This window comes from Coenobita brevimanus, chromosome 84, assembly GCF_032717465.1.
Source record: "Coenobita brevimanus isolate Jiangsu-jjx chromosome 84, ASM3271746v2, whole genome shotgun sequence".
Lineage (NCBI taxonomy): Eukaryota > Metazoa > Arthropoda > Malacostraca > Decapoda > Coenobitidae > Coenobita > Coenobita brevimanus.
The window spans coordinates 44,073,714-44,088,124 of record NC_137037.1 but is presented as its reverse complement, the minus strand read 5'-3'; positions in this window follow the sequence as shown (position 1 = coordinate 44,088,124).

Sequence of the window (14,411 nt, the reverse complement as noted above, 5' to 3'; positions counted from 1 at the left end):
GTTCACGACCGAGCCAGAGCGTGCAGACAAGGAGGGGAAGCCCAAACGTTGACTGATCAAAGGCACACGTATATTAACAATAAAACAAGTTACAAAACAATATACACTACAGTCCGTGACCAAACCTAGCAAACACAGAATAATGACCAATACAGAGAAATATGGCTTCCAGTCACACAGAGTAGTTTCACACTACAATACACATGTACTAAATACAATACGTCAGGTGTGTCTCATTAACATAAACACGGAGGTGGGAGTAATACAACACTTCCCTTATTGTCAATCTCGATATACACAGAGACGGAAAATATATTCTCATTCCATAGCACATCCACGTGACACAGACGTACCTTATACCGACTATAACACATCCACGTGACACGGACGGGATAATTATAGGCTGCCTTATGTTACATCCGCGTGACATAGGGACGGAGAAAGATATATCACTTACAGTATTACCTACTCGCGTGACACGGACGGAAGACACTATGGTGACACAGGATTTTTGCCTGACCTGGACACAAAGAGTAAAACACTTGGTATATCCACCCAGTGTAGCCGGGATAAGACTAAAGGGGGGGGGGGTGGAGTGTATGACAACTCAGGGGCCGAGGCACAACACTGATACTTAGGGGGAGTCCACGGTGTATTGCACTGGGAGAAATGGGAGAAATGGAGTTCCCCCGAGCTAAGCCCTGTATTGGACTATATAGCCCCGCTAGGGTTACAGGAGCGAGCTACCACTCCCAGCACGGCAGCCCGGGCGAGGCTCGAACTCGCAATCCCCCGATTACGAGTCCAGAGCGCTACCACTGTGCTACCGCGCCCCCCAGTATTGCACTGGGAGGGGGCAGTCACACATGGGAGCCGGCCGGGGTCTCACGCCTTTGTACTAACGCTAATGTTCAACGGGAGTCTTCCTGGAATTACAGTTCAATGCACAAAGAAGGGGGGGAGGGGGGAACCACTAGGGGCACTAGGGGAGGTCGGTTTCACACAGGGTCGTACAATCGCACTGATGGGGAAGGTAACAACAGTCTGAGAGTCTTTCTACTCACGGGTATAGGTGGTGAGGGTCGCTGAGGTGCGCCAGGGGCCCTCTACACTGACAGTCGCAGGTGGCGGCCAGGTGTAGGAGGCGGGCCATCAGGAGTGTGCTCCCTGTGCAGGTCACTACCGGGATCACCACAGGTCCTGCTGGAACTGAAGGGTGGAATGGTGGGTGGCCCTTTCTCAGTAGGGGCCTTGGGAGAGGGGCGGCTCTCGGGACTAGGGCCGAATAGGGCCATGAGGCACGCTGCATGGCGCCTGCCCTTCGTCGTGGTGGGGGTCCTGGGAGCAGAATTGGCCAGGCCTGGGTCAAGGGTGGGCTGTGGGGCATTCAGCACCCTCACGGAGCTGTGGTCCTGTTTAGGGGAGGCAGCCGTCAGAAGTTGGCTGTGGCTGCCTGCGTCAGGAGGAGTCCGGCAGCTGCGGCGGGTGGTAGGAGCGGCTCACTGACACCGGGGACTGTGGTCTCGCCTTGGGGAGGAGACCGTCAGGGATGGTTTGCGGCCGCTCGCTCTTGGGAAGTCCGGCAGTGTCTGTCAGTGGCAAGGGTGGTGCCACAACAACAGGATACCTGGCCTCGGGGTGGTCTCGCCCTGGCTGATCTCTGGAGGGGTACCTGCGGGGAAGCAGTTCCCATCCTCCATATAGGAGGGGCAGGGAGAGGGGTGCCTCGCTCTGCTGCAGAACGGGCTGGCCGAGCAAGAGGTGTCACTCTCAGTAGGAACCCCTTGGGTCATGGAGGGGGAGCAACCGGTGGTCTGCTCCCTGGCTTGGTGGGCCTGACAGTCCCTGCGAAAGCTCCATGCCGGGGCACGAGAGGGAGACCCGGTGGGTACTCCTTCGGCCAGAAAGATCCGGTGGCACTGCCTAGGTTCCGACTCAGGGCAGTGGCTGAAGGAGATCCGAAGGACACTCCTTCAGGTGGCCACTTGTCCCAGGGACGACTGGAGGGGGAGGCCCGGTGGGTCTCCTGGCTGGTGCCACAGGGCCGGTGGACTCTGTCCTCCTGTCGTCGGGGTTGGTGCGGCTGGGAGACGACCGATGGTCTGTCCCACGAAGGTAGATCTGGTGAATACTACCCCTGGGCTCACCTCCCTCCTGGGGAGATCCAGCGAAGGTCATCTGGGAGAAGTGCCGACGTGCTGGCTCCCGAAGGTGGGTGGCAGAGGGAGGAGAACAGGTGGTCATTCCTCCCACAGTAGATCCGGAGGATGCTACTATGACGCTGCTCCCCAGGGGTATTGCAGGACGTGAGGCTCCGATGGAGTCCCCTCCTCTTGTGAAGGCTGATCCGGTGGACACAGCCTCCGAGGGCCTGCTTGGGACTTGGCTGTTGCACGTCCCACCCCGATTCTGGCGAGTGCTTTCTCCGTCGGAGTGTAGTGAACTCGAACTGCGTACTGCCTGGTGGTCCGGCTGCGAGAAAGAGAGGCGTCGGATCACAGGGGAGCTATGTCGTTCCCGCTCTGAAGGTGGAACAGCCTCCCTGTCATCTCCTTGTGGGGTGGAGGTCACCTCCCTGTCCCCTCCTCCTGGGGTGGTGGTTTTCCGGCTCGCTCCGCCGAGCGGGTATTTCACTTAACATTCTTGTGCTCCTATGACTCACCCTCACATCTTCAAGCATTAGATGAAATTAGGCACTAGCATTATTATTATTGTTATTTTTTACAGAAGATGAATAGGGGAAGGAAAAAAATAAAAAAAATTACATGTGTCCTTCATTCATAAAAAATCAGTAACAAGGTCACCAGAAACAGTACCCTTCCAGTTTGCTGAAATACTTCATTATATCCTCGATCAGATTTTTTCTTTTTTTAGCTTAAGGAAGACATTTGGAATTGGAAAGGTTAGATGTAGCCTTTATTAACCCCTTCACCAGTCGACAACCATCCTAAAAGTTCTGTATATTCATCCGTCGTAGCAAAAATTTACCTACAATACGTCTTCAGAGTGAAGGGGTTACCACACACACACACACACACACACACACACACATACACACACACACACACACACACACACACACACACAGGCAACAGTTCTAAGAAGTCATCTGCCCACTCACGCAGGCTCAATCTCCCTTCAAATAGTTGATGATAATATCAATAGTGAAACAATACAACATAATCTCATTAGGAACTGCTATTGCTTTGTAAGTGTGGGTGTAAAAGGCAACATATAACAAGGACTTAATGTTGTAGTTGTTGTACAGCTAACTGAAATGCATTTTTAGAATTTATTGTAAGTTTTTTTCAGTTGCTGTTGTTGTTGAGTAACTCTGGTCTGTCTGGCTGAGCAGACCCATCAACTGCGGGCGAACAACTGTCTCTGCAAAGTCATGTCATGTAGTGAACCGATGTTCCCTTGTTGACATTGCCCCATAACAGCAAGGTGCAGGGGAAAGTGTATAGGTTTGGTTCCTGGATGGATGTCACATTTAGGTTTCTCCACCTGGTTAGCAGGGGCACCACTGCAGGCTCCACATCATCCCATTATTTGTTGATATGGTTACCACCCAGCATTATAAATGGTTTCCTGGGTTGCAAGAAAACTTTAAGCTTGTCACTCACTGTAGAGCCACCTGATGTGTAAAGAAGAGTGACAGGAAGAAAATGGAGAGGTATGAAGACAGGAGGACAGGCACAGAAACAGAATGACAGAGGCGCAGGAAGAAGTAGGCAGTACTGTACTACATTAAGTGAGTGGATGATGGTTGTCACCACCACCTAGGACTTAATGTAAAGAGAATAAGTTGCCACCTTCAGCACTTGTACTTCATATTAAAAAAAAATTGTGTCAAAGCGTCATATTGCCAAAACCAGAATTATGAAAACTGCTACCTGTAGCAAAGAAATTTTCTGGGATGCTAAGTGTGGAAGAAATATAAACTTTTTCTTTACTGTGGCATCCATCCATTCATCTATCATCCAATCTAGTATTGCCCAGTTAGGAGCTTAGGGGCCTGGGACTAGGTTATCCAGTCAAGGCAATTAAGGGCAAGTGAGCATTTGCTTTTCCCCAAGACTTTACATGAACAACAAACCCCAACCACCCCTCAGAAGCAGACCCCATGAGTCATTAGAAATTAGCACCTGAGCTCATTAGACCACCAAGAGTCTAAAAAACTGTATTTGGGCAATGCCTTAATGTACAATATGACCCACCTTTGATCTCCCTGTATGCATCAGGGAACTGTTACATAATGAAAAAAGCACGTGTGAAAAGATATTTGCAGTTCTTTATATATATATATATACCTATGGGAGCACAATGCCAAAATTACAAAAAAAAAGAAAAATGTTAGCTGTTGGCATGTAATCCTCTAAAGACACTAAATATTCAATTAAATCAATGCTGATAGATGTAGTAGTCATGGATGTGACTGGTGGGGATGCCTATCATCCAGCCACTCAACATAGTGCTGCCTTTAGGTGATCCTACACTGAATGACAAGCCTAATGGTTTCCTGTAACTCAGGAAACTAATTACAATGCTAGATGGTAATCATACAACCAATTAATGGAGTGGTGGACCCTACTATGGTGCCCCAATTAACTGGGTAGAGACATAAATGTGAAGCCCATCCAGGAAGCAAACCTCCACATTCTTCCCTGCACCTCACTGTGGTGAAGCACTATCTACCATTAGTAAAGATCAGTTTACTGCATGGGATGGCCATGCTGGGGCGACTGCTTGTCTGCAGTTGATGGATCTACTCAGTCAGACAGACCAGGGTTACACAACAGCTACTGAAATAGCTTACAAAAGGTTCTAAAAATGCACTTTAGTTGGTTGTACCATACCAAAATCATCTCTAAATGCTAAGTGTATCAAAAGAATTACTCCATTCACTAAACACAGTATAGGATAAAGAACTGAGAGCTCCTATAGCCTACAATGACACTGAGGGCCATATTCTATTCAGATTGGATGCTCTTTAGCACATCTTCCTAACCATTCTGTTCTGCATATTACAGCATAGTAACCTCTTGTATGTTATTCTTGTCTTTTTCAACACAGGCTACATGAATACTACACAAGTATACATTATGAAATACAGTAATCTGGTATGAAGAGGAGCCTCCTCAGCCAAAGAGAATACAGGATTGAGTGTGGTCTCTCTTCTGCCAGTGGTTTTTGATGATGCTTGCTAAATGCCTGTCTGTGGCATGGAACTCCATGGATGCCAACAGCAGTTAATGGGTCAATGATTTGCAGTGAACAGCTTGCAAACACACAAAACAAACAGGCAACTCAAACTACTGTAAACGGAAAATTGTATCTCAGGGACTGCCAGTAGCCTACTTGTTGCAGCCATATTACAATTATAAGGATCCTGAAGGGCAACTAATCCATGGGGCTGAAAGACACCATTATGTAACAGGAGAAGTGATCTGCCCTCATTCACTGCTTTGGAAGGCTGAAAAGTGCAAGAGTAAGTATGTTCTGTTGGTGTAGCAGTGTTTGAAAACTACAGTAGTCTGTTTATGTCACTGTGGGAACCTTGACAAGCTGTGGACATGCATGAAAACAAGAAAAGGTATGCTACTGCACCCAGCTAAATGTTCTCCCGAGCAAGAATGACTCCAAATCAAGAAAAGTTGTACACATGCACCAAGTATCTGTGGCAGGATCATGATGATAAAAATGATGATGAAGTGTGTTAGGAATAATTTCTGAGAATGTCATCATCATCATCCAGACCTCTTTCCCCACCCCATGGTGAGGTGAAGTAGAGTCCAGAGGGCCAGAAAAAAATTGACAGAATGAGATATTAACCAAAGTTTGCCCAACTGAATGACCAAGAAGGATGATCTAACGAAAATAATACACAGTACATTGTATATTGTATCAATATAGCAAATCTTTATTGCAAGTTATGCCACACTACACTTCCTTAGTTTGAGGAGGTACTAAAATGAGTAAAAGTTCACTGACAATCCCCTGCCAGCAACGAGTCATGTCTTCCATATTTTATATTCTTCCCTGAATATACCAAAGTATCCTTCCTTCTCACACTCTTCTGTTGGGTGCTTTGCATTGCCATCAAAAAATAATATATCACGTAAAACTTTCCACTGACACAGCCCACGGGGAAGTGTCAATAGCTTTTGATCATGATAGTATAATGTGCAGCATATAATATAGGTATAATTCTATTCAATATAGACACTCCACCATATATCAGTAATCAAACCATGGAAAACTGGAATGAAAAGGTAAGAAATATAGCCAATGGCAGTAGCCATAGCTGACATGTGGCAATAACATTTTGGGCCATAGTTTACAAGGCACAGGAAGCTTCATAGCAACTCTTCCTTATTTATTTTTGATATTATCTTTTATCCTCTTCTTGTAGGCTATTCATGTTGCTTTAATAATGACACAGCTTGCAACAATAATCCACAACAGGATACTGTACTGTGTAATATGCAGAACACATCGCTAAGGAAGAGGCGTTATAATTTCCTGGGCCACTAGAAATATGACCCTGAAATGAAAATTGAAAATACTGAGGAAAACAACACCTAACAACAAGGTAAAAAAAATTACCAGTGACCAGAATTATCACACACTAAACAAATGCACCTTTGGACTCGTACATCAACAAGCTATCTTTGTGCAAATGATGATATTAACAGCATCACCATAGTAATCAATAAAAATCAGTATGACTACAACACAGTTAAATACAACTTCATCTGTGTGGACACTTACACCATACAAAAGTGTAATACCTAAATGAAATGTAAACTCATTAAGAAATAAGTACATACAATTCAGTGTAGCTGATATTTCTTGGTGCTCAAGCAATTAATAAAAAGGTACACATGCAGTAGCACAATAGTCAAACTCAACACAAAGAAATCTGAACAGGATTTGGCAACTTTCATAGAACAGTAAGATATCACTATATGTCAGGGAAATATGGTATTGTAAATGAGAGGAAATAGCAAATTAGCTTTAATGACAACAAAAGAACTTTACAATGCAACATTTCTATAATTTACTGTGGACTTAAAAAAAAAAAAAAAAAAATCTAATGACAACTTAATGTACTGTACTACAACAGAACATCTTTATGACACATTATTAATGAAATGCAGCATCAATGGGTCAAAGAGGGAAAACTGTGACCTTGGACATTGTACCCAGCTGTTCACTGCCACCAAATTTCAGTCTGGGTGCCATTTCTTGCTCAGAACGATACAAGGGTTCAAGTATACATCTTGAAATAAGTAGACAGAAAATCTAATACAGTATCACTGTAATTTCTATCGTTACAGCATGTCCTCGCTACAAGTCAGGAATGTGTTCCAAAATATTGTAAACTTTTTAAAATACAACTGGTGCTGTGATTTGGGGGAAATTGAAAAATCAGCACTTAACATAGCTATGGAACTTTCACAGGCAATCTTCCTGTACTCTACTTTGGACTTAATGGCACGACACATAAAGAAGGCAACATACAATGAGAAATCACAGAACCACCGTCTCGGCATCCTACAAAATCTCTTACGATGGACAATTACCTAATATCTCTCACACGGCATCCATGTACTGCCATTTTCTGTTTTCTTCCGCTCTGCAGTTTTATCACAAGAGGTTCTTACTTCACTACTGGATGCACTCAGGAGTCTCTAAGTGCCAATATACAAAAGTAACATAACTGAAATACAGATTAAACTAAAAAAGCCAGGTGACTCCTTTCTAGTATACTCATGCTGCTCACAGACAATTTCATTGAAAGGCCTCCTGTAGTGTAGTTTATCAAGGCTGCATCTAACCCCTCCAGAGTCTACACTAACCTGGATAAAATAATCTGGGGAAGGCAAGAAAAAATGTAGCACACATCCCCTGGTCTCTGTAAGTTAACCTCTTCTCTATGATATCATTTTAAATGGATTCATGTTATCTCCAGAATATTATCTACAGATTCTGAGACTTTTCAAACTGAAGGAAACAGATGTTACCTTCACTTATTCCTTTATGACAAAGGGGCTCCCCTAAGCTGAATAAAAGTCTGGCACTAAGTAAAACTAAATGAAGATGTCCCCAGGCAGATGGAGCTATATATATATATATAAACCTCTTAATAAAACAGACCATTTAATGTTAAGCTCTTCACTCTATATGATGCATTTTTTTTTTTTCCATTCTTGCTGGTACCAGACCATTTCCTTTTTTACTTAGAAGCCACCTGTTGTAAAAAGGGTAAACAGAGGCTCTATATATTAATTCCCAAATAATAAGTCTTCCCTAATCTGAAAGAATAATCTTGAGGAATAAGAATATGATTTTTGAGGGAGTTAAAGGGAGTATTATTCATCATTTTTTACTGTCTTGCCAATTTGTAGGCTTTTAATGTGGTAGGAGGGAGCACTCACCATCCACTCACTCGACGTAGTGCTGCTCTCAGGCGTCTGTCCTTTCCTCTCCTCCATCCTTATTTTCTTCCATCCTCTTCTGTCTTTCCTTGTCCTTCTGCCTATGGGTGACTTTATACTCTCTCCTCTGTCTTTCCTTCATTCTTTCCTCTTCCTTCTACCTGTGGGTGACTCTACACTGAGTGACAAGCCAAATGGTTTCCTGTACACCAGAAAACCATTTACTATGCTAGGTGGCAACCATATAATCAAATTTTGGCACCTGGTGGTATAGTGGGTAGTTATGGCGTTCCAATCAGATTGAGCCGGTGAAGGTTTATATCCAAGAGGTGATTGGGGTTTATTGCTCACGTAATGCCACTCAGGGATGAGTGGGGCTGGTCACTCTCATCTTGAATGTCAGGACCAACTTGCCTAACTCCGGGCCCCTGCGCTCCTCATGAGGTAATGTAGGATTGGATGATGAATGATGAATGATAATCTAATCAGTGACCCATCACTGATGATTCTACCTGAATGCAAGCAACACATAGTATAGTACAGTATTCACATCTCTGCCATAAGGTGTAGTAATGGGGTATTAATCAACTACCAGCAGCTGAACTGTCTGAAATGATGGTATAATATATCAATCTGCACTTTTTAACTCCAATGTCCAGCGACAGACCTGCAGGAGGCGGTGGCTGAATCGGTAGAGAGGCGGCCTGCAATCCTGATGGACCCAGGTTCGAATCCCGACTGGGGCAGGGAACAGTTTAAGGATTTGAATATCATAAAAAAGCAGACTTTCCTGATCTACCAAAATAACCCGCCGACATGTCCTAAAAGTACCCCCGCTAATACCAATACACCAGTCCTGTATGAGACAGCCCTAGCATGTATTCAATATGGACGGTGGGTGTTAGCGCCGAAGTGGTGACATGTAGAGAGGTGTATGGTATGTAGGAGGACTGCTGGGCCTTGAGAGCAGGCTGTGAAGCCTATGCCCAGAAGTCGGACACATAAAAAAAAAAAAAAAAAAAAAAAAACAATACAAAATAATGGTGACTCTAAGGCATGTTATACTACTGCAGCATGGACAGTCTCATTCTGCTACAGTCTTTTATTTTCACACCTTTGAAAAGGTTAATTTATGATCGGACGTGCTATGTATTAAAATAAGGTCACAACAAGGACAATGTCAATGGCTTGTTATAAATTTAGCGCTAAAAGGTAAAAAGTATTTACCAACTGAATAAGACTTTCATAAAAATCAAATATAATGAGTACTCTTACTTGTACTATAATCAATTGTGTATAACTGGACTTCAACTGTAATGCACAAGAAAATAAGCGAGCAAATGGCAGGCAGTAAACTCACACATGCTAAGCATTCATGTGTGTGAATGCTGTTGCCACAACCCTGAAAAACCAACAGTAAGTGTTTAAATTATACAGTACGTTACTGCAACTGACAAGTGACAAACGATACTGGAGTCAACTCTAGTCATGCAAAAACTCTTGATCTTTCATATATAAGCTTATAAAACTGAGCCATCAGTATCCATATGAAAAGTTTTCTGAAGCACATAACAGGTACAAACTGATGATAATACCACTGAATTTTGTTTATATGAAGATTTATTATAGTACCTAGTAAGAACACTAAGAAAATCTTGGCAGTGTCCAATAAAAAAGAACCCATTCAATACAATGACATATTTCAAGCTTCATTCTTGCAAGACCATGGGGCTTTTATGTAGCTTAGGGGAGACTTTTCAAACTGGAGGAGTTAGATACAGATTAAATTAACCCTTCACTACTACTGTGCATATTGTCCCCATGCTGAGTATAAATGTCTGCAGGTAGCATGAATTCATGAAAAGGACATCACAGGACTGAAGGGATTAATCAAATTTTATGAACGCTGTGCATAATTACATTTCTTTTACAACACAAGACCAGAAGAACCTGCACTTAGGTCAACAATAATGAAAAATCAGAACATGCTAAGTCATGGTGACACAAGTGCATACGATAAACCGTATAATACTCTGTACACTCAATCCTCGTAAATCACAGCAATTTGGGTCTGGACCACTGCCGTGATTTACGAATTCCTTGATTTATGAATAATAACTTATGTGGAAAATTAATTTGGGTCTGGACTTTGGCCAACCCACCCCCACAGCACCCTACCTACACCTATCTAGGCACCATCAAACACAAACATACAAATGTAGGAATACCTGTATTCAGTGCATGTATTAAATAGAAATAAGCCATGTTAACAGATCTCACCTTAATCCTATGACGAAGTTGCTTAAGTGAATGGAGTGGGGTGGTGTTGGGAAGAACTTAGAACCTCTCAGCACTTGTTCTTAACAAACTCTTTTGCCAGCTTCGAAAACTTCTCTCCCCTCTCAACACGACGAATGAGCTCCAAACGTTGACTGTACAACAACTGCGGCAGCTTCTTGATGCCATACTGCTTAGAGCGCTTCATCGGGGGGTTGGGAGGGGCCATGGCAGGTAGGAGGCGGGGGGAAGTTGCACAAAAAAGGCAGGTAACTTTCGTACTCCACGGAGACGGTCTGTAGTATGTGGCGGACTGGCAGGACAAGAACAACAACATGGCGGCATTAGTATGCACATATGCCACCAGGGACGGGCAGTGATTAGTTGTTTTGTCGCGATTTTCAGTTTGAATGCCACGGTTTACGGTTCTCCTCGGAAAAGGCCCACTTGGGTGCATAGGTCCGCGATTTTCATGACTTAACAGTGATTTGAGGTTGCCAGCAGTCTGATGGCCACCTAGCCGTGATTTACGAACCCGTGATTTATGAACACGCGATTTATGAGGATTGAGTGTACATGTTTAGTTACACAGTTCTAAGGGATGTCCTTAAAGGAAAAGTGTGCACCTATTATTCCAGTACAGTATGCTCAGATGAAAAAGGTTGGGTAACATTAGCACAGACCCATCAGCAAAAAACTAAATTCTGCCTCCCTATCTCCCTTCCTACAAAACTCAAGGATCTCACAAAATTCATGCTTTCAGCATGTGAGTTGCACTCGGACTTATTCACACCATCAATATGATAATTTTTTTCTTTTTTTAATGTGACCAACTCTGGGCATAGGCTTCACAGGCTGCTTTCAAGGCCCAGTAGTCCTCCTACATACCATACACCTCTTCATGTCACCACTTCGGCGCTAAAACCCACCGTCCATACTGAATACATGCTAGGGCTGTCTCATACAGGACTGGTGTACTGGTATTAGCAGGGGTATTTTTATGACATGTCGGCAGGTCTTCTGGTAGTTCAGTAAAGTCTGATATTAATGAAATTCAAATCCTTAAACTGTTCCCTGCCTCAGTGGGATTTGAACCCGGGTCCATTAGGACTGCAGGCCAACTCTCTACCGATTGAGCCACCACCTCTTATTGGTTACTGTCAGGCAATTCTGTTCAGCTTATAAAACACACATCTTACTGTAGTGAAAGGCTTAAAAAACTATCCCACTATCATCAGTGTGATGACATCTTATTCTTATCTTATTGTAATTACTGTGAAGCAATTTTTCTCAGTTAATGAAAAGCCTATCACTGTGAAGGAATCACTGGTAAGGAATACACTTAAAGGAAAGGGGGAAATTTAGAAAAGAATATGAAGCTATGAGCCGTCATCATTATTGTTCTAAAATACCACAACTTTTTCCATACAAATGGTACTTCAAATTGAGGGAACTGGCAACACAGCTGTATTAAAAACAATGAAACACTATTAGGATATTTTACTGTAATTTGCTGTGGACTTCATCCACCTGCTTTCTTAGAACACTTCAAGTTATTTAACTTTGGTTACCATAACACCATTTTGTTCAGCTGAGAGAAACTGCAGATGCCAAAGGTCTGAAAACTGTTTCAACCATTGGAATGCTTGAATATTTCTTCCATGCATAAAATTCCCTGAATTTAGCTTAGACAAAACACCTACATATGTCTATGATGCTGAAAAGGTTAACAACAAAATGGAACAAAAACAAATGCAACTTATAATAAGGAATGATTGAAAACAGTCACTGAGGCATGGGATAGTACGGAGGGAAAAGGATGGAAGGGTGGATGGATAATACTGAAGAACGGATAATACCAATAGCATAGAGTAAAGGTCAGGGGCAGTCACACTCAGCCCCTTCAATATAATGCTCCCCCCCCCTCCTTTTTTTTCCATTTTATTACTTCTATCTTCTGTTGATTTTATTCAGTATGAGAAAGATATTTCGTATAATATGGATTAATGAAGGCTACATCTAATCCATCCATTCTGAAAAGTCAATAAGGTGAATATAATTGTGTGAAGATAGCAAGAATCAACTTAAGCAGATCACACCACAATGAAAGGTCCTCCCTTCCCACTAATCAACAACTTTTTTTTCATCATTTTTAAAAAACACAAACATACATACATACATAGATACATTATCTAATCCTGTGTTGGCCCACGTGGAGTGTAGGAACACACAATTCTAATCATTTTTCTTCTAAAATACAGCATACCCTGTTAATCCCTAAAGACCACAGATTTCCCACCTTCCCTGGCCCCTGAACCGCAATCAGAGTTCGATTTTCAACTTTCACTAAGGAAAACTTTTGTTTCGTAGATCTCAAGAGCTTGATTTAACACAGCAGAAAATGCATATTTCATTCTTTCTCATATGACTGGTGGTTACCACAGAATTGACCATCACAGAATGTCAAAAATAAAAATTGTTACCCCTCACATACGGGGGGAGGGGGAAATTGCATCAAAGTAAATTTTTGCTACAGTTTTGAAGAGCTTGATATTATATACCAGGAAATGTATTTTTCACTCTCATATGTTTAATGGTTACTGCACAGTCAACCATTACAAATTTTTAAAAAGTCGCTCCTCGCTATGAACGAGAATGGGATGTCGTACGGGGGATTATGGAGATGGAGGGAGTGTGGAGGGCATCAAGAGGGAGGTAAAGGGAGGGAATATGCCTGCCACACACAGCTAATATGGTCTAGAGGGGGTATGGGGGGTAGTTTGGGTGGGAGGGGACATAGAGGGCAGGATCTAATGAGGCAGAGGGAGGTTTAGAGATGGCATGGTGGAGGGGTCCCTCCCCACACCCAGGGAGGGGGCCGGATCATGCCTGCCACCACACAATCTATTAGTTTCCACTGACCAGGTACCATTTACATCATGAAAGAGGCAGGGCTTCCACTCACGGGGTTTTGGTAACCAATCTATGATCGCCTGCAATAGGTCCTGAAACACAAAATATGGCTGTGGCCCATCATCTGCAACAGGTCTTTAAGGGTTAATGGTCTCCCTATCATATAACAATGGAAATTATGGTACAGTATATAATGCTATATTTTCACACTACCACGTGCTGTATTTTCAAACCATGTTATAATATTAATTCTTTCCATATGAAGTGATTTAACTTCTTCAGTCTGATGACATAATGTTCTTATATATTCTCACTTTCTCTGGGTGATTTTATTTACCTTCAAAAAGATGAATGAATTTTGGGGGTTTAGGTAGCCTTCAATAATTTCCTCCTCTAACAGGTGGCTCTCCAAAACTGAATAAAGCCTGGTATCGTGGCATAGCAGCAAGATAAAAACACAATTTACATCGCCAGATTCAAAGAGTTAACAGCATTTCATGTATCAAAACTTAGAATGGAAGATTTAATGGAAGGCTGAAGTTAACAAAAGCAAAAATATATTTAAGCATGATAGACAGTATGTACTTATATCTGTTAAGTAAAATCAAAGAAACTGCACTGTATATTATTCACTTGCATGAAATATACAAAAAGGCCATCTTTCCTCATAGATCCGGTTACTGGAAATCAGTTCTGTACGATGTAGCATTAATATACTCCAGTCAGTAGATTATATTCTGCAAACAAAGTAATGAGCACAGTGTCTTTCTGTAAATT